This window comes from Amblyomma maculatum, chromosome 3, assembly GCF_055883805.1.
Source record: "Amblyomma maculatum isolate TAMU_Amacu chromosome 3, ASM5588380v1, whole genome shotgun sequence".
In the NCBI taxonomy this organism is placed as follows: domain Eukaryota; kingdom Metazoa; phylum Arthropoda; class Arachnida; order Ixodida; family Ixodidae; genus Amblyomma; species Amblyomma maculatum.
This window is the reverse complement of record NC_139346.1, coordinates 29,793,472-29,818,965: the sequence shown is the minus strand read 5'-3', so window position 1 is coordinate 29,818,965 and position 25,494 is coordinate 29,793,472. Positions and strand designations below refer to the sequence as shown.

General features: G+C 45.7%; 2 pseudogenes; one reads left to right on the top strand and one right to left on the bottom strand.

The window, feature by feature from the left end:
* Nucleotides 1-11,409: 11,409 nt before the first annotated feature.
* Nucleotides 11,410-14,117, top strand: LOC146194429 (uncharacterized; annotated as a pseudogene).
* Nucleotides 13,661-24,828, bottom strand: LOC146194428 (uncharacterized; annotated as a pseudogene).
* Between the last annotated feature and the right edge of the window lie 666 nt (nt 24,829-25,494).

Sequence of the window (25,494 nt, the reverse complement as noted above, 5' to 3'; positions counted from 1 at the left end):
ATTAATGACAACAGCCAAAACCTGCCCCTTTTCTCGCGGACAGGGAAGTGTTAATTAGCAACTTCAATTCATAAAAGCCATTATACAGTGCTGAAAATGTGACTGGAAATAGGTCAGGAATTCATATATATATTAAGAACACAGTCTCTTATGTTTGATATGCATTCAACATCACGACGAGTGCCTAGAAAGGAGGAAAAGGAATTCAGTAATATGCAAAGAAGCGAGGATTATTCAATCGTTATTTTGTTTCTGGCATGTTGGTGTTCACAAATGTTTGAGAAATGCTATTACCAACCAAAAATATTGAATAAAACCCGACGTTTCAGGACCAGCTCTGTCCCTTCCTCAGGGGCGACTGAATTGCGAAGCCCGCAGTAGCAAGCAGTGGTCTCCGTTTCCCCTTTTCCGACACGTGACGGAGTCCAATTGTGTACACGGAGGATAGCGTCCCTGGTTTTAACCGCTGCTGCTGTCAGCCGGATGAACCAAGACTTGACGTGTCGGTTTTTAAAAGGATTGGTTTTAACGGCAAGGAAACTCACCACTTCAAAGGCGATATTGTGGTCGCCGCGTTTGCTGTGCTCAGCGAGGGGGTTGCTTTCCGAGTTCATTTGCTGGACGTTATTTTTTTGTTGTAATATTCGCTAACAGAGGTTTTTTGTTACGCCAATATATGAAGCCGGGCACTCAGAGCACGGGATTTGGTAAAGAACGCCACTGGCGGTTGTTTTTCTCAGGAAATGCGGTCTTTTGGTAGTGGTAGAAAACGGCCGACCATTGAGGCAGTTTGTGAGACACACAGATGTGTTTTTGCAGGATGCGTGCCAGCGCCTCACTGGTGCCCGCCACATATTGTAGCACAATGCGAGGGCAGTTCGTTGTTTTCTTGCTGACAGACCCTCTTGTCCTGCGAGCCCGAGGTTGCTGCTTGCTACTGTGGGCCTCGCACTTCAGTCACCTCTGAGGAAGGAACCAAGTTGGTCCTGAAACGTCGAGTTTTAGTAAATATTTTTGGTTGGTGATATTGTTTCTCAAACTTTTGTTTCAAGAACCCAACCAGAGGGATTTCCATCGAAGATGTTTTCGTTCAAGTTGGTGTTCACAATATTGCACATTGCCTTAAATCTTTTGGCTGATAGTTCTTTATTCAAAACGGTGATTATTCAATGAATGAAATGAGTTTCCTTAAAGGGATAGAACACTAGCCAAAATATGTCATGAGATTATGGTGGAGATGAAAAGATCATGCATCATATAGTACAGATCGAGCACTGCAATATCAAAGAAAAGAGGCTTTACAATTTTAATTTGCCATTGAAAATCGCATAAATACAACCGAGGTGCTATCTAGCGGAGAAACCCTAGGGTTTTAAGTGTAGCCCCCCATGTGACTATATGTCAGCAAAATGTCGCTGATTTTTGTAATTGCACATTGTTCTTTTTTCTTGTAGGAGTGCTTTCCATAATTTATTAATTTTTTGCTCTCTCCAATGCTTCCTTAAATAAAAACCACCCCTTTCGCACTACGAGAGGTATTCTTTTAAGTTTTTGTCAATAGATGGCGCCACAGTGTTTGCAATTTCGTGAATGAAGCAATGACAGTGCCCACTAAAACTTTCGTCGACGTAGGCGTGTGTTAATTTGCCGTAACAGCATTGAGTGTGAAACTGAAATGGACATTAGTCTACGCAAAAAATGCCTGATTACTGTGGTGAGTGAAAGTTATATTTGTTTTCGTTACGCCTTTTTTGTCGACCACCAGTTATCGTGGTCAGTGCTCATGGTTTCCAGTATCGGACTACATAAAAACAGGCGCGTGCAGTAATCGAAAAACTCCCGGTAAAAATTTTCTACAGCGTTTCTAACAAAACCGTTATGGAACCGAACATTTTAGACATTAATCTTTCCACTGCGGCGAAAAAAAATCGAGACCTAAATTCCAGTGTTCTGTCCCTTTAAGGGGGATGAGGGTCTTGGAAACTTTTTTTACTTCTTAACCTCTCTTACTGAAAATTGGCATGTTATATCTTTGAATGCTGTTTCGAATATGTATTCAGATTTCAAATACCTTGTCTAGAAATAAAGATTTCGCAAGATCATGTACCCCGGATAGCGTCTTTTCTTACGGGCCAGTAGGGTAATTTTTGAATTAAAAACTAGCTTTAAAGATATGCTGCCATTTCCAAGGGCCTATTGCACATCCTAAAGCTAAATAAATTTTGAGTCATTACATATGTCATAAATGAATAACAAAGTTGGGGAAAGAAAATGTGTGGGTAATTTGTTTATGTCTGACCTAATTGCTAGTCTATGAAACTTTATGAAAAATGGAAAGCTTTAGGATGTAGCTAAGATTTCACTTTAAAAAAAATGATACCAAGTTCATTAAAATTCGTCCATGCAGACATATGAAAAGTTCTGTAAGGCAAAGGCATTTGACCTAAAAGCAATGCTGAGAAAACTGCATTCAGTTTTACTTCCTGTGTTACTTTTGTTTAATGACAATATAGAAATATTTAATGCTTTAGCATGCAGACCAGTTACGGCTGGACACAATGACATCAAGCTTACAAAAATCTATTCATGTAAAGATTGTGGAAAGCATGTATGGCATTAGCACAACAAAAGTCTCAGAAAGCCACTTGCTACAGTTTCTGAGTCTGAAATACATCCGCATAAGTCCTGGGCAGTAATCTTGGGTTCTGTCAGGATTATGCCTCTTGGCCATCTCCTTCCTCACCTTTTCACTATTGGTGTGACCCTTATCAGACCTGCACTATCTTTTTCAAGGTTCCTATGAATGAGGCACCTACCAGGACTGTAACCACGCTGCACTGCAACAGCTCTGCTGGTTGCTGCCATCCAGTAGAGCTGTTGCAGTGCAGCGTGTTTAAGTGAGAAACTGCTTTTGCAGCAGCCCTTTCAACAGCCAGCAAAGAGTCTTGAGTGTTTTTGAGCTTTTGCTTCAAATGACAGAGTGTAGACACTCAATTGTATTCTGTGTCATGCCATCTTTGCCGTGCTTTAAGAGGGCCTCGTCACCCAGCCTCGCAAACTCTGGCTTGAGCACAGTGTGAATATGGCCTGGCAGAGGGTTTTTGTGCGGTGGCGGCTCCATCTGGTTTGCCAAAGCACGATTGAAGGCACGCCATGAATCAACCCCTTGAGGACGGCAACTGTGATCTGGGGCTCCATCTGTCAAAGTCAGGTGCAACAGCGTGGCACTTCACCTCGGAAGTGTGGTTGTGTACTGTAACCCATTTTTTTTGAAGGACCTATTGAACAAAATGAGAGCTGCTTTGGTCTTCATCCATGCGGCATCATCACTGGGATCAGGTTCCCCTTGGCACCCACGGCAGTACCTCGAATGCGCAACGTAGTTCAGTACTAGGCCAGTATACACCAACTGCAATATTTGAATTTTGGCCAGATGTTTTTCATGTGCCATCAAATAAAATTACATCTAATATTGGGTTCAGGAAGTCCTTGTACAGCTCCTTCACCACTTTCACACTTGCTGCTGCCTGGCAAGCTTTTACCATGGTGTCCATGTGCCCCCTGAAAGTCTTGTGATGAAGACCTCGATGGGAGAGGTTCAAAATAGCACAAAAATTCGATAAGGTAGTCGCTCCCTTCCGTATACTTTGTATCCCCTTCATTGTCTGCAAATTGATTTCAAAGGCCGTAATGTTGGATTTCCTGGGCACTCGTGGTGACGAGAAGTGCCACTCAGCGAAATTGCAATTCGAGCATGTGAGCACCAACTTCAAAGCTAAGCCATACTTTCTCGCTGCATTTCGCGAGTTGAACAGTAGCCATCCCACACTTACTGCAGATTGTGGATGAAAACAGTTTCTTTAGTATACTCATATCAACGGTGATATACTCTTTGCCACGATTGTCGTCTTCACTTACTGTGCTGACGTTCTTCAGCTCGAACTTACAGGAAGTCGCCAATAAAGTCTTGATGTTCTCTGCGTATTTTTCGCGCCCCTGGCACTCCGCTTACGGGAAAACAGTGTCCAAGCATTGAGCGCATGAGCTCAGTTTAGCTGTGTCCACCGGCGCTGAAGCGACGTGTGGAAGCAGTGAAGCCGTCAGTAGTTAGCTCGACCAGCTGGGCCGCTTCCGACAACACGCAACTCACAGCATATCAAAGTTCGATATTTTTGATAGGCTAAGTCCAGGTGCATTCACTGGAACATGCAGAGGCTTGCAGTAACACCGAAGTTGACACCGAATTGCATGGTCCAGCCGCAGCATCCACTAGAGAGGCTGACGTTGATAAGATCAGTTCAGCCGCGTCCACTGGCAAAGATGTGGCCGACAAGTTCAATCCAGCCGCATCCTCTGACGGGCCTGCAGCTTGTGGTAATACCGAAGCTGTAGTTCTCGATGTGGCACACTTATTCCAGCATGTCTTTTGCTGACTGCTTTTCGCATCTCACACCATTGAGACACGTGGAACAGACACCAGGCAGGCAAATACATGCAAAGACAAGAAATTCTTAGTTAAGATGAGCGAGTTAATAGTAAAAATAATTACAGAAACGATGAGGAAATTGCAGATCGAAAAATTCTAGAAAACAAGAAGGAGCGCTAAAAATGCCATGTGCTAGAGGATGAAAGCAGTCGACAACATGGCCGCGGGAGGCTAGGCATGCGTCATTGCCAGTCAGAGGGCTGCGCCTGAGAGAAGCGCTCACTCTACCCAATCAGCGGCTGTCTCGCGATGACTCACCCCTTGAAAACGAATGTCGATGGCTTCATTGGCGAGGGCATACAGCGTGTTGAGAGTTGTCAGAAGAAAGAGCGGGAAATGGGGAAATGTGCTTTCAGACAAGGCCAAGCTAGCGTCAATCGGTTTGCGTCGTGCGGAACTATGGTGGTTTGAAAATAGTGGGAATCTTCGTGTTTGGCGTTCAATTTCAACTCACCAGTGTTTCTAAGTTGCTTTTTTTAATACTTTGAGTAGGAATTAAGCTATAATATTGAAGAGGCGTAGTCGGGACATTGAAGACTTCATGATTGCAGCTTTTGAAAATTGCCGTTTTTGACCATTTTTCGTGATTTTAAAACCCGTGTCACCCCTTAAGTCAGACAAAGCGACCAAATTACAAGACTGAATAATTAAGAGAGAAAAGCACTCACATATGTACGTTATGAGCAATGTTGTATTAGCTCCTCCTGACAACATTCAGCTGCTATGTCAATGAGCCTTCTGCAAACATGAAATAAATCTGCAGTTTCATTCCTCATTGCCATGGCACTTGCATGACATTCTCACACGACCAGTCACCATAATCCGGGCAGTATGCATTATCAGTCATAAGAAAGTTATGAAGGCACAGGCTACCTCTGTAATGTCAGTGAACTCTGGCTCACCGTGGACTGTTCGAAGGAGCACCTGCCACCTTGAAATTGAAATGCTGAATGCATTCTCTACAACTTGTGCGCCCTGGAAAGACAGTGAGCCTTCTGCAGACATGAGATAAACCTGCAGTTTCATTATTCATTGCCGTGGCACTTACACGACATTCTCACACGACCAGTCACCATAATCTGGGCAGTATGCATTATTAGTCATAAGAAAGTCCCTTTACTGCACGATTTTTTATTTTATAATAATATTAATTCAGAACATGCAGGGAGCCATGAAAATCACTATATGCACATTGAAATTCGATTCACTTTTTATGTACATTTTTTATTGGCACAAAAATGATATGTTGCATATTTGCAACAATGTGCACAGTGACAGCACCTTACAAAGTTGAACACCATTCTTGATGACAATGAAATACAAATAACGACCACTGAATCAAACAAAAGTCATTTTGTCGTGTGGTACAAGAGGAAGCAATTGCTCTTGTTTGTAGAGCAGAGGTGGGTGCCACACTTGGCACAGTATAGCTCATACAGATACCGGTGCACTTCGGAAATTTGCAGCGCTGCCTCTTTTGACTTCAAAGAACCCAGTGACCAGCCTGAAAGAATGCGAGTAATTTTTACCATTGAAATAATGCATGACTGTTTAGAAATTATACCTCATCTAGCCGAACATCCTGTGTAGGAGTGGATGTCGTTGGGCCCCTCTTCTTCTTCTCAATGGCTTGTTCAATGGATTCGTTGCTCGATCTTCCCCTTTTCTTCAGCTGTTTTTTCCCTGCCTTGCAGAGTGAAGTAGCCAGATCCATTTTGAATTCTGCCAAGGGAAGAATCCTTGTTGCGGACTCAGAAGGGTTATTTATGGCATTGCTCCTGTACTGTAGCCAACCATTCATAGTAGTCAAATCAAGAATGTGGAGGAATATGCGGAAATATCTTCTCGACCTCAAATAGGGACGGTAGAGCGAAATAAGGGAGTCCAAAAGATCAATCCCTCCCATGTGCTTGTTAAACACCGCTATCACTGAGGGGCATGGAATGTCGGTGTGCTCCTTTCTCTGTCGGTCATATCTTGATGCCTTTGAAACAGGCTGCGCTCCAACAAACGAGGAAAGCAACGTCACTGCTCTATTGTCTTGCCATCTGACGCATGACAGTTCAACACCTCGAACGTCTGCAACCCGCTCCTCAATGTGGCCTCTACTTCTTTTCTTCATCTCCTGTTCCAAAGGCATGCTGACACCGGGGACACGGTTGACTCGCTTAGTGCCAGTACAGTGTATACCCTCTTGTTCCAGATATACCTGCAAGCTTGGGCAGTTGAAGTAGTTGTCAAAGTAAACCTTCTGACGGATGCCTCTTGGAATCATGCGGCACAATCGCACATTTCCACTAGCCCCACAGTCAGACTCTCCTGGAATCCTTGGTGCAGCGTTTTCCTTCCCAGTGTATACTTCAATTTGTATGAGAAGCCACTCACACCCGAAAGTACAAATATTTTGTAGCCCCATTTTTTAGGCTTCTTTGGGCAGTACTGCTTGAGGGAGCTTCGGCCTTTGAAAGGTACGGTCTGTTAGTCGATCCACAAATGTTCTTCAAGGGGTATCAGTGACAGATGTTTGTTGATAGCATCAACCAGCGGGCGAACTTTTGCTAGCCGATCTCGTCCTGGGTCATCTTTTGGGCCCAGCGTAGCATTGTCGACAAAGTAGATATGATGCTTCAGTTTTTCAAATCGAGCTAGAGGAAAGGTATCAGCTACCTGACTGACCCTGGTTGCTGCACTCCAGTACCATCTTTGTGTTTTTCATCTGAATTATTGACATCCACATGGCGGTTTCAATAAACATTTCAATTTCTTCTGTATTTGTGCAAAGTGGCTGGTTCACGTTTTTCTGAAGTGCGAACAGATTACTTTGGTCTGCTATTAGGGACATCAATGAACTTGGGAATAGGAACTTGACGTACTGCAGTGGTGTTGAAAGATCAGCAAGTTCTTCTGGAAGTTCACTTATTCCAGCGAATTTGACTTCCTGTGGATCTCTCATCAAGTTTGCTTTCCTCCAAATGACTCTATCATTAGCTCCACTAGACGGTTTTTGTGTCGTAGAGTTGTGTGTCAAATTTGCCTCCTCATCGGAGTGCGCACTTGAATCACTGCCTCTGTCAATCAAGCTTCCATGCGATTAAATATCTGAAGCATGAAAAAATTGGCAGTCTTTTGTAACCAAATTAGCATGAAAACAGAGCAAATAAAAACTTCAATGAATAAAAATTGTATTCTACGAACAAAAATGTTCTCCAAGAAAAGAACTTACATTCAGGGTCATCATCACTTCCAAAAAGGTCACTCTCTTCACTTTCTGAAGGAACTGCTCAGCCATAGAAGGTTTTAGGATCCATCGTTTGTTCTGACACCAGAAACAGCCAAGGTGCACATTGTTGCATATATGCAACAAACCAACTTTATTGCGTCAGAAACAAAATATTCCAATATACGAACGTTTTTTGCCTTGTACAGATTAATAATTATACGCAGTAAAGCCTAAATAATTTCATTACACAGTATCCAGTTCAGAAACGCATATAAAATGGCAAAAACTTACCTTTGTTACTGCACGTGATCTCGCTAAGCGTCCACCGTGTTTGTTTTGCCAGTGATTCCTCTCGAGCACCACAGATGGCAGCACACGATGGCGCGTATTTCAAACCAGTGTTGCAGAAATGCAACAACAAGCACAAGAAGATCCAACTCTGACCGCCTTTTGTTTTTAGAGCTATTTATGGACGTGTTGCATATGTGCAACAATGTGCAGTGAGAAAAGCACTCGCATATGTACGTTATGAGCAATGTTGTATTAGCTCCTCCTGACAACATTCAGCTGCTATGTCAATGAGCCTTCTGCAGACATGAAATAAATCTGCAGTTTCATTCCTCATTGCCATGGCACTTACATGACATTCTCACACGACCAGTCACCATAATCTGGGCAGTATGCATTATCAGCCATAAGAAAGTTATGAAGGCACAGGCTACCTCTGTAATGTCACTGGACTCTGGCTCACCTTCGACTGTTCCAAGGAACACCTGCCACCTTGAAACTGAAATGCTGAATGCATTCTCTACAACTTGTGCGCCCTGGAAAGACAGCAGTCAAAAACTTTCTTTTATCAAGCTTCATCGCTGAACACTTACATGGATATGTTTGCAATGGAAATGCAGCTTTGCCAAGCAATCAAGCTGGCCACCTATTCACTACTGAAGTTATTCCCAAAATTCCCTTCTGAAGATGAGTCATGAGGACGCCATCTCTGAAAACAGAAACATCTGAAAGCCGTCTCTGAGCGCCATGTCCACCATATTAAACTGATAATCAGCGTCTCCAATTGGCCTCGAGATCGAGCAGAGTCGCCACCTTGCGGCTCAGTGGCGAAACCTACTCAGTGTGGATACGTTTTCGCGTCGCGTGCCAGCCCGCAGTGATTTATGCACGCTCATGCGGCGTGTGTAGGAGTGTTTTTGTTTGTTTCGCGGTTCCTGTGAACTTTTGATTACCTATATGCTTCTTGCAAAATAAATATGAACAGTCTAGAACCCCCCGCTTCATTAAAAAAATATATATACTTGTCCGTATCGAGCTTGGATACGGACATCATCCATTGTGGTCTTTGGCGCTTGAGATCCTTTGACACGCAATGTATCAGACAAAGTGGTACTGTCAGCACCGTGTCAAAGCAAAACAGGTCGCTGCCGTCAATAAAAGGTAATACAAATGCTCAGAAATCGCATATTCCCGTTTCTGTTTGGAATATCGCAGCTACTAAAACATATGCCACCGCAGACTGCTTCATATAGCAGAATGCAGTTTGAACAGACCACTCTGTGCTTGCTATGCCTTCTGAATGCACGATAGAGTTTTGTGAGTACTTTTTTTTTGTTTTTTTGCTTTTAAACCTCTGCCACGGTGTCTCAATGGTAAGGGCGCTCTACTGCTGATTTCAAGAACGGGGGATTCAATCGCAACCGTTTGAAAAGGTGCTCCTCTGCTGTGGGATTTTACTGCACACTAAACAATTCCACGGGGCAAATGTGGTGTTAATAATGAAAAAATGAAAAAAAAAAACGACATCAAAACCAGCCCCTGCAATCATCCGTCATAGTCTATGCCACTTTCATGCGTTAAACCCGGGCCAATATGTATTTCTTTTCTTCTTTTTTTTGCTTTGAAGGCTTCTGTGCATCCGTTAAAGTGGTATTGAGCAAATTTTGCTTTAGAGAAATGCTCGAATGTTTGGGAAACATCTTCTCAGCACCTAATTGTCACATTAAATATTACATAATACACCTAGATTAATGTACTTACTGGTAGCCAATTATAATTATTATAATCCCCTTTCGTCAAAGTGCTGTCTTCCGAGCAAACTCGACGGTTCTGACAAGGGGAGTAACACAGCTTCATGCGGGCTTAAATATCAGTGCTTAGTTCGGGAATAAATACACTCTTATTAGCCCCGAGAACGAACACTGGCGCCGCTGCAATCGCCGCGGTGTGACGTCACGGCGAGGACTCTCCGGAAGCCGCTCGGCCAGACTGCTAGCACTGCTCTGCTAGCGCGCCGGCTGCTTTCGTTCGTTTTTGCTTGCCAGTACGCAATCATGGTTACTTACTGCTCAGTGCCTCAGTGCAAATCACGGAAAGAAGCCGGTGTAAGCTTTCACTTCTACCCAAAGTCATCCAAAATGAAGAAGGTTTGGATGATGAAGTTAAGAATGGGAAAGCAACCGTCGGCATCGTCTGTTGTGTGCAGCAAACATTTTAAAGAAGACTTCGTGTACCCGGTGTACAAGATACTAGGTGAGCCGTCTAGCGACGCTTTTCCATGCTGTTTGCCAACTAGTCTTTTATAATTATCAGGGTACAAGTATAGGAAGCTGCTGCCTGAAGCTGTTCCGTCCGTCAACCTTCCTGCACGTCCATGCGATGCAAGGCGATCGCTCCCGGGATCGTCGAAGCGGAGACGTAAGTCAATCAGACCCTGCTCTATCTTTTGTTTCCTCAATTTATTTTTGTCATTGCGTGCTCAGACAGTTAATTAAAGCGGGCTAAACGTCGGAAAATAGTTTCGGCAGTAGCGGATTGTCCAAGCTGGATCAGCCGAGGCTATGCTTCAATTTTGGTGTAACATATGTCGCACGGCAGTGGTGTTCTCGTGCTCATTCATGTGCGAAATTTGATACAATCCACATAGTGGCGGTGCGTGCGGGTGAACTACGCAGCTCAGAATCGGCACAAAGTAGGTAGGGTTTTTGCTTGGATGTTGATATTTTTTTTTGCGCCAAGATATAATATAACGCGTCCCCAGAGAGCATTGCAGTAAGAGTTGTCATATGAAATGGTTTGCCCAGAGTCCGTAGAACCCTGTCTTAGCTACGTGCCCGACTTGTGTGCTGTGCCTTGCTTTAGAGAGTCCGTGATGTACAGCTGGTCACCGCTCTTCTGAAACAATGCCTGAACTGCATTAGGACTTTGTTTCACTGTTTTTTTTTTTTTGAGGTGATGGCCTGTACCACTGTATCCCAAATCCAGGTGAAAGAGGCGTTCCCGCAAAGCCATACCAGCTCTGCGCACACGAACTGGGATAGCAGTGAAAATTCGAGCACCGTTTCCGCGGACCGTGTTGCACGAACAGAGGATGAAGTGGAAGTTATGGAGTGCGATGGTATGTTTACATATCGATACTCTATGACCATGTGATAAATCACATAGCTGTGAATTTTTTTTTTTTTTTTTTTTTTGTAGAGCGTTGAGGAACAGAATTGCAAATTATATTTGCCTTCATTGCATTGAGTGCTGACCATGAAACTGAACTGCAAGAATAGACACAAAACATTATCATTTATCAGCTTTACCTCCTCATCACTAATGTTGACCACAAAAGCCGAATACTGCCTCACAGCAATGTTATGTCACTGGCAGTAACTGAGCTGAGCGCTTCGTACAACATATTCTTGAAGTAATGAAATCACAAGTAATTCATCAGTAATACACAAGAAATACAAAATCTAGCTAGCCACATCAACAAATGTAGCCAAAAATACTGCACTTGAGCTAAACTAGGATATCACTCTAATAAGCACAATCTTACCTTTAGAATAGGCACAAAGAAGATTTGGCCAGTTTGAAACAAGGACCATTTTTCGTCCTCTTCACATGGTGTTCAATGAGGTCTTTGTAGTATTTCGGAAAAAAAAATTCGCTGTGCGACGGAAATTCAATTATATCCCGTGCATGCAGAGTATTTTAGACGACCTGTATTAATTTTGCTGTTGTTTTCAATTCTTCAGCAGTTCCACCACAGAGCACTGACCAACACACAGCAAGCTCTGAAGGTATTTGATGCAGCTTTATACAATGTCTTCCTGTTTTACCTGCAGCTGTATTTTTTTTTTTTTGACAGAGCTTGTACTTTTTTTTTCAGAAGTTACTGTGGAAGTTCAGAAGCTTTTCAAAGCCACCGGAATCTAGGTCAACACAAATGGCATCTTCAAGCGAGAACAGACGATAACGGTGTCAAAAATCACCGGTGAAAGTGGTTTACTTGTGCTGACAGGCATAGGGTTATTTGAATTGTTTTACAACATCACGGAACTGTTTACAGAGGCACGCATCTTGCAGACAACACGCAGCTTCTAAGTAATGAGGATGCTGTTTTGCTTACATTCGTGAAACTGTATCGCAATCTGACATTCTCACTGCTAGCTGTATTGTTTCAAGCTCACCACACAACTGTGTCGAATTTGTTCAGGGAGTCAATTGTGATACTGGCCAGCATCCTAAAGCACGCAGTATTTTGGCCAGAAAAGGCTAGTGTGGTCAGCTGCCTCACAACCTATTTCAAAGATTACAGAGAGACCAGAATGGTGCTTGACTGCACCGAAATCGAGATCGAAAGACCAAAAGATCTTACGTCGCGGTTGCTTACAAATGCACGTACACAGCAAAGGTGCTGGTGAGTGAGACTCCGGGCGGTGTAATTAGCTATATAAGTCCTGCATATGGTAGGAAAGCATCGGACACGCACATCACAAAACACTGCAAAGTGCTAGACAAGTGTACACCACATGTTGGCAGTGTCATGGTGGATAAAGGCTTTTTAATCGGTGATCTTTGTAGAGAAAAAATATCAAGATGATCAGACCTCCTTTCCTTATGGAAAAACAGTTGACAACAGAGGAAGCAAGAAATAATCAGTCCATTGCAAGTGCTCGTGTGCATGTAGAAAGAACTATCCAAAGGATGAAACTCTTTCGTATTTTGAGGAATTGGTTTGATCTTGACCTCCTACCATACATTCACAACATCTTCACTGTAATTGCTGGCACAGTGAACCTATCAAAGCCTTTGTTCAAAGGCAACAAATTCCTTTTCCGCTCATAAGTTCAATCAGCTTGACTGTATTGTGTAAACAGATCGATGTTGCATGCTTCACATGTTTGTAAAATCTTTATTTCTATCACAGCATCATTTGTAACATTTTGAACAATGTCACCAGTAAAAATTTCTGGCCTTGAGTATGTGGTATTTTTTTTAAAGAAAGCATTTCACAGATCCATGGTAGAAAGATGGCAAAAAGAAGATGGGATTCTCGAAAACACCAAACAAAGCGAACAGTCCACTAGCCAACCCTTCGACAAGGACTGTATTTCATGCCTGGACAGCTCCTCTTCTAGAAACATTACCTAGTGGACTGAAGTTACCCCTCAAACCGTGTTTGCTTTGTTTTGTGTTATATCACAGATGTATCACAAAAGGTATACAATCAAACCTGAATATATCCACGTACCCCACACTCACTTTGTCAAAAGGTTTTACAGCGCTAACACTACCAGCAGATGCCCAAGGCCATACTGCCAACCTGTCTCCACGCTCTTAGAAATGCCACTTGCAGAAGTGCAGCACGATTCGATATGTAGTGCATGACTGGTGAAATGGCACTCCCAACACTTTTATACAGGATTTCCAATGGTATATGTGTGGTAGATATACCCAGGATTGACTTCATTACACAAAAATGTGACGAAGACCAAAAAATGCGCCGTAGATAAAATACAGATGCACAAATGATTGACTTCTACATTTATGATTTGCACATATATCACACATGTTTCACAGGAAAATAATACACAAAATAACTGTCTTCAGCACTTCCTTCAACAAACACATAATGAGGCTTCTAAGCTGTGACTAACTCGCACAGTGGAGTGTTATTATGCACACAGAATATGTGGGAGAACATACTCTTCAAAAAAGTAGGAGGACCGCTCAACTACATCTCTGAAAAACTCTTCATTGAATGCAACTGGGATGCATGTGTTGCTCTCATCATTCAAGTATACAAATAGCTCCCCTTTCTTAAGCTATGTCAAGCCCATTTGTACCTGAACCTGGCAAAATAAGTGCTTGCACGTTTTAATACTTTCACTACAGATTTATTGGTGTTCTTCTTAGTGTTCTCCAGCGAGAACTTTTCCAAGGATTCCGGGCACTTCACTTCCAGGACACGCTTGCAACAGCACTGACACTCTACCAGTCCATCTGGACTAGCGCCAATATAGTGTCGTCTTTCTAAAACAAACAGTCCACACTGGCTCACAACTAAGTCCTGGTGTTCTGACTGCTTTTGTTGAATGTAGCACTGTTTTGCGCTGTCTTCCAGTATGCTGCCACGACACATTGCTGCTGTGCGGGCGTAAGTCTGCCGCATGACCTTTTTTAGTAGAGGTCTCAAGTCATGTTGGCCCATCTTGGTCTGCAGTGTTTTGACTCTCGTAAAAACACTATGCGATAGAGGCAGAAATCATTCCCACCGTGTTGTGCCACCAGAGGCCAGATTTTGCTTGTTCTCTTGTTGCTAGCTCAATTGCAGCAATATCTTCGCAGGTCCTGGCGTTGTGTAGGTGTTCGAGCAGCTTTTCTACATCACAGCTTCCACCAAGAAACCTTCTCAGTTCATGCAAGGTACCCATCAGAGTCAAGTCATTTGATTCTGTCTCATAGACTTCCGACTGTTCAGCCCAGTCTCCTACAGCTGCAGAGAAAGCGGGCCATACAAATATAGAACTCTGCAACACCTAAGAAAGTCTACCGACTCCTAAGAGGTATGAAAAATGAAATGGCATCAGTACACTAATGTAATACATATAGAATGCACATGGACATGCTTGCTAATTACTAGTATATTTGTCTACTACCCACACCCTAATATAGGATGTTATAGTAAAACACAAATATTGCTGCAGAGCAAACAAGGTTGATGAAATCAAAAGCTCATTTGAAATGTGTATGAAGGAAGCACACAGCCCCCAAAACCTAGGAAAGCAGTAGAGAACTTAAATAAAGAATTGCATTTCTACTTAAAAATCAGCATGTAATTTAATCATTTCTAGTATGACAGATGCTTGAAAAGGAAAAACTCCGTTCTGCAAGTGGCATCCATGTGTCGCAATGTGCTACCAACTAACCTGTGGCAGCAGCTCTCCAGCTTTCAACTTTTGGGAATGCTTATGTACCAGTTCGCGTATTCTTCCAGAGCGAAATTTTGCAGCAGCCCAAATAATGACGAGGCATTCCTTCTCAGTAGTTGAATAGTTCATCTCGGCGCAGGATAAAGTACGGCTGGCATAGGCGACGACTCGTTCCACACACTCTTGACGTTGCACGAGAACCGCCCCAAGGCCAATGTTACGGGCGTCAGTGTGGATTTCTGTCTCGCCGTGATTATCGAAATGGGCTAGAACAGGCGGCGATTGGAGACGGAGATGCAACTCGGTAAAAGCAGCTTCTTGCTCGTGACTCCAAACAAAAGGGGTGGCAACGAGAGTGCGCACGCGCTCGCCCGAGCAGCAACCTTCCGGGCGCTGTCGACGGAAGCGGAGGGGGAAGTAGACACAGAGGACGCCAGCACAGTTCTACAGTCTTACACCCACATTACACTATATTACCGTACACAAAGAAGAACTCTGCCACCGCCGCACCCAACACTCACCAAGGCCGAAGCTGTGGCCTGGCGACAACTGCAGACTCACACATATACAAATTTGTACCACAAACATTTGTTCTTCCCCACCCGCTACCCAGATAAATGCCCCACCTGCCAACAACACCGACCTACACTATATCATTCTGTTTGGGCCTGCCCAAAGCCACCCGGCGGCATTCCACCTGTACCTCACCCCACCCTCTCATCTTGGGAAGATGCCTTGTCCTGCACGGAGCTGACAGAACAACGCCGGCTAATCGAGCGGGCCGAGAGGATTGCCGTGGCCCATGGGCTTATGGACTGATTTGTATTTATTCTTTCTGAGACCGTTTTATTCGCAACAACCCGCAAGACCAGCGACAGCTGTTCTGGCGGGCCTGCAGGATTGAGGCGGCACATAGAGCCCTGGACTGAGGGCTCCACTCAGGAAGAAAAGGAAGTTTATATAATTGTTTTTCCTCCTCCTCCCCGAGTGAGCCGAGTCAGCGGTTCAGCAAGATAAGCAAAGTTATCGATAAAACGGCAATAATAACTGCACAAGCCGAGAAATCTGCGAACAGCTTTCTTGTCACGTGGAATCGGAAATTCCGCAACAGCAGTAAGCTTGTCAGGGTCGGGCTTCACGCCGGCAGCGCTTACGACATGACCGAGGAATTTAAGCTCTGGGTAGCCAAAGTGACATTTCTGTGGCTTAAGTGTCAAGTTAGCGGATCGAAGGGCTTCGAGTACTGACCGCAGGTGCTTAAGATGTTGTGCAAACGATTCTGCGAAGACCACCACGTCATCTAGGTAGACTAGGCAACACTGCCATTTAAGCCCGGCAAGGACAGTGTCCATCATCCGCTGAAATGTGGCCGGCGCGGAACAAAGTCCGAAAGGTAGAACTTTAAATTAGTAAAGTCCGTCGGGTGTGACAAAGACCGTCTTTTCACGATCTCGCTCATCTACCTCAATCTGCCAGTAGCCACTTTTCAGATCGATTGACGAAAAGTACTTCGCACGTCGAAGGCGGTCAAGAGAGTCGTCAATCCGCGGAAAGGGGTAAACATCCTTCTTGGTTACGGCGTTCAGCTTGCAGTAATCGACGCAAAAGCGTAACGTCCCGTCTTTCTTTTTAACTAGAACGACTGGGGAGGACCATGGACTATTTGAAAGCTGGATAACATCATCATCGAGCATTTGTTTAACATGTGACTTAATAACTTCGCGCTCGGTCGAAAAGACGCGGTAGGGGTGCTGGTGAATTGGGCGCACATCATCGAACGTCACGATCTGGTGCTTGGCAATGGGAGTCTGATGCACTTTTGACGATGATGCAAAACACTGAATTTGAGTAACAATGAAAACAGCTGTTCACGCTGGCTCACCGACAGCTTTGAGCTAATATCGAGGTTGTCGAGGGATGTGGGCGGTGGCACGGTTTCTGTGGACAAGCACTCGGAGACGAAAGCTACGGAAGTATTCCGAGAAAGGTGTCGATACTCGTGCGAAAAATTGGTAGCAAGTACCTTGGACTGACCACAGTTAAGATGGATCAAACTGCGAGCCACGCAGACTCCCTGCGTCAACAGTAACGAGAGGTTAGTTTCGGTCATTGCATCACCATCGTGAAGTGCATTGCATCTGACATTAATGAAGGTGCTGGTTCGGGATGGCAGCGTGACACTGTCCACATAAACTCGAAGCACATTGAGTGGTCGCTGTGTACTGCTGAGGGCCACTGCTTTCTCAGTAGAAAACGAGACCTTAAAATCCCGGAGGTCAATAATTGCGCCATATTCACGAAGAAAATCTACGCCCAGAATTAGGTCACGTGAGCAGCTTTTCGGAACGAGGCAGCTTACCACAAATGTCGGCTCTTGAATTTGAACCCTGGCCGTGCACATGCCTAGAGGAGTAACCAGATGACCACCCGCAGTGCGAACGTGTGTGCCAGCCCACGGAATCAAAACCTTCTTGAGAATCGCAGCAAACTGGCTGCTCAAAATAGAATAATCAGCGCCAGTATCAAACAAAGCGCGAACATGGCGACCATCCAGTATTACTGGTATGTCCAACGACAGCTGCTCGCGAATATCAGGCTTTTGAGTGTTTGAGTGCTCTGCATCGGTGTACGCGGTATGCTTCACCTGCAATTCGTCGTTTTTGCAGGCGCGTTGTTGCGGTGTCCGTTCCACCGGCAATTCGTCATCGTTGGGGGTGCGTTGTCGCGCCGTCTGTTTCACCGGCAATTCGTCGTTGTTTCGGGTGCATTGATGCGTCGTCTGTTTCAGCGGCAATTCGTCGTTGTTGCGGGTGCGTTGGTGCGTCGTCGGTTCCACCGGCAATTCGTCGTCGTTGCGGGTGCGTCGTGGTGGCGTCGAGGTAGCGTTATAATCGGCAACCGCGGACTTTTCCAATGTCGATTCGTAGTCTTTCCGTGTCCGCGTCGATGGGGGGTCTCCCGCGCAGCGATGTCCAGCGAGCCTACCCCCAAAGGTCGCTGGTTTCAGTTTTCCCGCTAGGGGCTGGGCAATCGGCCCTGCGCTGCCCTTGAGGACCTCGCAGCAGATGGCGAAGGGCGAGCCCTGGGCGACGGTGATCGGGATTGCCGCAGACGAGACGGAACACCACGGCGCTGGTCATTGACGGCTCAGCTCGGCAAACGGCTCGGGGCCGTTCGCCGTAGCGAGGCCGCGGAGAATCAGCGGAAAAACCTTCGAGGCCCAGTCGACGGTAGGGACAGTGCCGATAGACATGACCCGATTCGCCGCAGTGAAAGTATAAAGGCCGTCGGTCGGGGGTACGCCACTCGTCTGCTTTCCGTCTAGACGGTTGGGAATCCGTTACGTACTGGATCACGGGGGCCGGTGTTGGTGCAGCTACGTTAGCAGGAATGAGGGTCGGCGACTGGGATGGAGAGTATTGTAGCACCTCGGCGTATGTGGGACGCTGACACTCAGGTGGCGTAAGAGGAGGAGCAGGGTGAGGTTCACCGCTTGGAAACGGAGGCCGGAGTGCTTGCTGCACTTCGTCGCGGACAACGCTCGCAATGGAGGTAGAAGCTGGTTGAGGTTCGCCATACAGCAGTCTGAGTTCGTCGCGCACAATCGAACGTACGAGCTCCCGTAGCGCCGATGCGTCCATGCCATGCGATGGTAACTCGGCAGAGACGGAGGTGGCGTGCACGGTACGATTCTGTGCCGAAGCTCGCTGCTGAATCACTTTTTCTATCGTGGATGTTTCCACAAGGAATTCTGCGACAGTTTTCAATGGGCTGCGCACCAGGCCAGCAAAAAGCTGCTCTTTGACGCCATGCATGAGGTAGCGCAGATTTTTGTCCTCGGACATTGTAGGGTCTGCCCGCTTGAAGAGGCGTGCCATGTCTTCGATATATGCCGCGACGGTTTCGTTAGGCATTTGAACCCGAGATTGGAGAGCGCGTTCGGCCCGTTCGCGGCGATCTGAGCTACCGTAAGTAGTCGCAAGATGACGCTTGAACTCACTCCAGGAAGACAGCTGGTCTTCATGGTTCTCGAACCATGTCCGAGCGCCATCTTCAAGGCTGAAGTAGACGTTGCGAAGCCGGGCGGCGTCATCCCAGAGGTTGAAGGTAGCTACCCTTTCGTAGTGCTGCAACCAGTCGTCAACGTCTTCATAGGTGTCCCTGTGAAAGGTCTTTGGGACGCCAGGGTTCTGCAACGTCACGTAAGTAGGGGCCGCTCCAGGCATTGCGACGACGTCGTGGCTGCCAGTAGTCATAGCCGATGGGGAAAACTCAGGTGGTAGGCCTCGTTGCCTGCGGCTGGTGCGGTGTGAAGAGGCGTTTCCTCGAATATATGACCAGCACTCCTGCTTAGCGGAGGGGTACGGGACATCCGACCTGACCTCCACCAGATTTGTCACAGTATTGGCGACTAGGGCTAGGTTATCACAGCCGGTGCAGGTGGAATTACACGGTCCAAGCTTTAGGTACGTCCTGCGAGTCCGGAGCTGATTCACTTCGTCCTTTTTCTCCGAGCGCCACTTCGTCTTTCGCTCCGAGCGCCCCCTGGCAATATGTGGCCAACTGGGCGATGTTCAGGGAACACAGCTCTGCCCTGTTCATCAGTTACTTCTTTAGGCGTGGACGAATCTCAACTCTAGATCACACTGCACATTATAGATGCTGCAGATAAATACATTCCACAAACATCAAGTATGCCACGAAACAAACGAAGGCCCTGTTAGAATGCAGAATGTAAGACTGCCCGTGAAACACAAAATAGGGCATGGTCGAAGTTATGCCGATACCCCACGTCCGAAAACCTAATAGGATTTAAGCGCGCAAAGGCAAATGGCAGGCTTGTTCGACGCATCTCCAGGCGAGAAAGCTGTTCATCATTCCTTTTTCTGTGAACTGTTATTCTGATGCACACAAAGTATACAACAGGATAAGAGCACTCAAAAGATATACCACAATCCCAACAACCCTTGTCAGCACTAGTGGTGGCTCCCTTGAACATCAAGCAGATACACTAGGGCAACACTTTGAATACACATTCATCTCAGCGCACCATACAGATTCCTTTTTGCGGCACAAGGTAACTGAGGAGAGGAAGCCTATATGTGATAAAAGACAGTGCACAGGAGGGTACAATAGCCCTTTTACCATGCAGGAGCTGAAGATTGCACTAGGCACATGTGGGAACACAGCACCAGGTCCGGACAGGGTCACGTATGGAATGCTCAGGCACCTGCATGTGGAAATGCTTGAAACTCTACTTTGCTTGCATAATAAAATATGGGCCACAGGACGCTTTCCTAAAGCATGGAAGGAAGCGATCATTATCCCGATACTAAAACCCGGAAAACAACTCACTCTTGCGGCCAGTTATCGGCCTATTGCTCTAACCAGCTGTTTATGCAAGCTTTTTGAAAAAATGGTAAATCGTCGCCTTCTACATTTCTTAGAGTACAATGGTCTTCTTCATCAAAACCAAGCTGGTTTTAGAGCTGGGCGATGAACAGCTGATCAGCTCATTGCATTTGAGTCGTATGCAAGGGATTCTTTTGTACACAAACATCATTGTTTGTCTTTTTTGATCTTGAAAAAGCATATGATACCACTTGGTGCTATGGTATTATCCGCGACCTCTTCTCTTTTGGTATCACAGGGAGCATGTTGAATACAATACGAAGTTACTTGTCTGAATGGGTCTTCAAAGTTCGTGTTGGCAATGCATACTCAGAGTACATACAGGAAAATGGTGTCCCTCAAGGTGTTCTCAGTTGCACATTTTTCATAGTCAAAGTGAGCTCGCTAAACAGCGTGCTGCCAAAAACCATTTCTTGTTCTATTTATGTTGATGACGTCCAGATAAGCTTCAAATCTTGCAAATTGGCCATCTGTGAACGACAGATTCAGCTAGGTGTTAACAAACTGTCCAGGTGGACTGATGACAATGGGTTTAAATTTAACTCTGAAAAGAGTGTTTGTGTACTTTTCTCTAAGCAGCGTGGCATCAGACCTGACCGTAACATTACACTGAGTGGTCAGAGCCTTGCCTTTAAAAAGGAACATAAATTTCTTGGCGTAGTTATTGACGAAAAACGTTCCTTCATTGCCCACATAAAACAGTTGCGACCGAAGTGTCTCAAAGCAATGAATCTGCTAAAAATTCTCTCTTGCCGGTCATGGGGCACAGACGGCGACTGCCTTCTGAGTATTCTGAATAGTGTAGTTCTATCACGCATTGACTATGGCTCTATGGTCTATGGGTCAGCATCATCCTCTGCTCTAAAATTGCTCGATTCCGTGCACCACTTCGGCCTTCGCCTCGCCACGGGTTCTTTTCGAACTAGCGCAATTGCTAGTCTATGTTGAGGCGAACCGATGGTCACTGCAACGAAGAAGAGAATTTTCTTCGTATGCCACGAAGGTACTATGCCAACTGGATAATCCATGTCGCCGGCTCCTGCTTGACACAACTAGCACAGAACTTTTCTCAAGAAAACCATCACTAACGCCACCATACCCAATCAGAGTTGCCACGCATATTGAACATCTGGACATTCCGGTTACCAGTCTTCATACAAGTTCCACGAAAGGTCTATTTCCTCCTTGGGAAATGCACGCTGTTAATTGTAATCTATCATTCCTTGAAGTCGGGAAACATGCGTCCCCTATTGCCATACAGCAGCACTTCATGAAACATCAGGCAAAGTATATATGCAATGAGTATTACACTGATGCTTCAAAGTCTGCTCAAGTCTCTCGTGCAGCACATGGACCACAGTTTTCACAGTCTAAAACACTCAACAGATATACAAGTACATTTACTGCTGAATTCCATGGTATCCTTTTAGCTGTGACACATTATAGAAAATGAAACACAGACATCTATCATCATCATCTACACAGACTCGCTCAGTGTTTTAACGTCCCTGTCCTTTTGTAAGTGGCATAATAAGAACCCAGTCCTGAATTCTCTTTATAACACCCTTATGTCTGCCCATAAAGGAGAACTTATAATTACACTGAGTTGGGTGCCAGGCCACCGAAGTATACCAGGAAACGAAGCAGCTGATAGGCTTGCTGCATCAGCTGCCCTTCGAAACACTACAGACATTGACAACATATCATATCAGGACCTCAAGCCACACATCAAAAACATGATTCAACAACAATGGCAAGAGGAGTGGGACACAGCAACTGAGAATAAACTACACACAATAAAACCAAGGATAGGCAAGTACACTAGAGAAAAACGAAAAAGATTCAAAGAAGTAGCTCTGTGCAGGCTGATATAGGTCACACATATACAACATATTCATACCTTTTAACAAACTCTCCACATTGTTCGAGATGCGGTGACTCACTGACAGTGATCCATGTTTTAATTGAATTCCGAGACTTCAACAGCAAAGGAGACATTTTCCCAAATTACACAAGCAACATATACCCACACATCCGTCCATCTTCCTTGGTGATGATCCAATGTTCCCTTTGGATAGAGTTTTTAAATATTTATTAAAAGTACGCTTTTTATATGGAATTATTCATCGACATGGGCGGAAGCCCGTTTCTTGTACTTAGATAGCTTTCTTTTTCTTTTTACTCAGACCACTATACACCGCAATTCAATGTTTTAGGCCCTAGACACCACTGTTTTTAGACTATACACTCCGAAATAGCTTTTAGGCACTATACACCACTGTTTTTAAGTACATAATGAAACACCACACCTCGGACATTTTATTAACTTCAGTCGACACCTCACCTTGTGTTTGGTGCTCTTTGGCCTAAGATGCCTTTGCTACATAAAAATCAGTTCATCATCATCATCCTCTGCTATCATTTTATCACTTGCTCGATCACCAAATGCTTCAGAAATAAATGTGACCATGCCTTGTGGCAGATTGCCAGTAGAAATTTCACCATAATATGATGCCTTTAATACGACTCACCCTGTTTGATGCCTGTAATACGACTACGTCTCAGCTCAAAGTAGTAGTGAATTTGGCCTTTCTATAAAAACCTCAAAACAATCCAGTACTGCCCTCACTTTCAGACCCAAATGCTTTTGGTATTGTCTTTACAATATCCTTTTTTTCTGGCCAGCATACAAGTACACCTAATTGGTCACAGAGTCAGACTAGAGTCAAGCTCAACAGGGTCGTTCCCCGCTGATTTTGCCAAGCCCGTTCCCTTGGCTGTGGTTTCGCTAGATAGTAGATAGGGACAGTGGAAATCTCGTTAATCCATTCATGCGCGTCACTAATTAAATGACGAGGCAATTGGCTATTTTGTTTCCTTTTTTTTTTCTTTTTTCTTTTTTTCATTCTCAAACTTCAAAACAACAATAACAATAAGTAAGAGATTTTCACACTCATTCCCGGGGAGTGTTACCCGAACAAAAAAACACATTAGTGGGAAGATGTGCCATGATGAGTTGTAGCATTTATGATTGAGGTAGTCATTGTTGAGGTCGTGTAGCTGCGGAAGATCCGCATGCTGCCTTGAAGGCAGCGCACAGTGAACAACTTAATGCCTTGGGATCCCAGGCCGAGTTGGGCGAGATCTTTCACGCTTTCCTTTGTTCAGCAACCCCGGTATGAGAGGGTTGCTGACATCACAATGATTGGTGTTTCTGAGATTTGACGGTGAAGATCTGCGTTCGAGTATTTAGCAATCTTATCCTCGCGTGCTCTTGACAAGGACTTTCGCACACCGACGACCTGGGCGTCCAGGATAATGGCCTGCCCATCTCTCTTAAGGACAAGGTCGGGGATCTGTTTGCCCTTTGATGTCTTGAAGTGCTCTCTTGCTGGATGGTCCAGCCTTTGTCACGCAGCTTTTCTGCCAGCAATCTCACAAGGACGTCGTGCCGTGGTATCCTAGCCTGGTCCGTCCTTACACAGCATTGTAGTATATGACCCAGGGACTCATCCTTTGCATCTCACAGGCAGATCCCGGCCACGTCTTGTTCTGGTCCTGTTCGACATTGCATTGATTCTTCCCTCTGCCGCCAATCTTGAGGCTGCCGGACAGTTCTTGGACTCCTTTAAGCCGTAACCATCAGAACTACTGTGCAGTAAGTCCCGCCAGTATGCCTTGCCCTTCTTCAATGTTGAGACATCGGCTTCTTTTAAGCAGCAGAGTGTCATGGCTCGGTGCAGTCTGCTCTGAAGTAGGTCACACTGGGTCGCAGTCCTACAAGTGGGGTGCGACGACTCCTCCGCAATCCTCTTGAGCCGTTTCATCTGCAGTGCAGGAATGGTTGTTCTGTAGGATGGAACTCCTAGGCCTCCCTGGTCTACTGGGGCATGGAAGAATCCCAGCGGGATGTCGTGGGGCAAGTGGCACTATTTCCGTACAGCTGTTCGCACTCGCCGGTCGAGGTCGTGAAGTAGGCGACTCGTGAGAGGGCTCAAGACGAGGGAGTGATAGAATTTTGGTATCAAGTAGTGTCGTAGGAGCACCACTCTTTGCTGTGGTCGCAAAGGGGCTGCCGTGATCCTTCGCAGCAGTTCAGGCAACTCTCCAGGGGCCAGCGACTGGAGCTGTACATACGGTGAAAATTGCACCCCGAGGTATCGCCATGTAGAACCCGCCTTTGCATTTGGGATGGCCTGCCCCTCCACTTTGAACTTCACATTAGTCAGTACCTTCAACTTCTTCTTTCCCGATGGTTGGAGGCTCACTGTTAGTCTCTTCTTCGGGTTGATTCGAAGGCCTCTCTCCTGAAGGAAGCTGGCTAGTCGGTCAAGTCGTGTTTGTAGGCCCTCTGGAGTGGAAGCACAGATCACAAGATCGTCAGCAAAGGCCATTGCATCCAGCGCCCATTCTTGGGTCTTGAACCCCACTTCGTGGGAACCATCTGACAGCCATTCGTCGACGACAAGGTTAAATAGCAGTGGGGAGAGTGGATCCATTGCCGCACTCCGGTTGTAGGATGGACGATGGTTTCTTGTTGGTATTGCAGGGTAGTTGTTGCAGTCAGATAAAGCTCCTTCACGTACTCAATGAGTTCGATGCTGCTACCTTTCCTGGCTAGTCCTCGTAGAATGACAGAGAGGGTCACTGAGTCAAAGGCTTTTGCTAGGTCCACTGAGGCGAGGTACAGTGGCCTAAGCCCATTCTGCGCTTCATACACTGCGGTTGCCAGCAGCCAGATATTCTCGGCACAGCCATCCACAGGGAGGAATGCCCTCTGCCGATGATCTAACGGGATCTGCGCAACTAACCTTGATGCTAAGGTCTTGTGCAGCAGTCTCAAGATGATGGATGTGACCGTCATCGGCCGAAAGTTACCGGGTGTTCGGGCGTTCGGCACTTTTGGTACGAATATAGTCCTTGCATTCCGGAGGGAAGGAGGGATGTGTCGTAGTGATAGTCACTTGCAGCGCTGCGAGGGGAACCTCCCTTAGATCCTCCCCAGTCATTCCATCAGGTCCTGCCGTCATGCGTCTTGGCGGCAGTGCTGCTCTAATCTCTGCAGATGCCACGACATCAAAGGGATCAACCACTGGCTCCTCGCTTTGTGTCATCTCTACCCTGGCCTCCGTCATCTTTTCCATAACCTCCTTCCAATCAGCAAG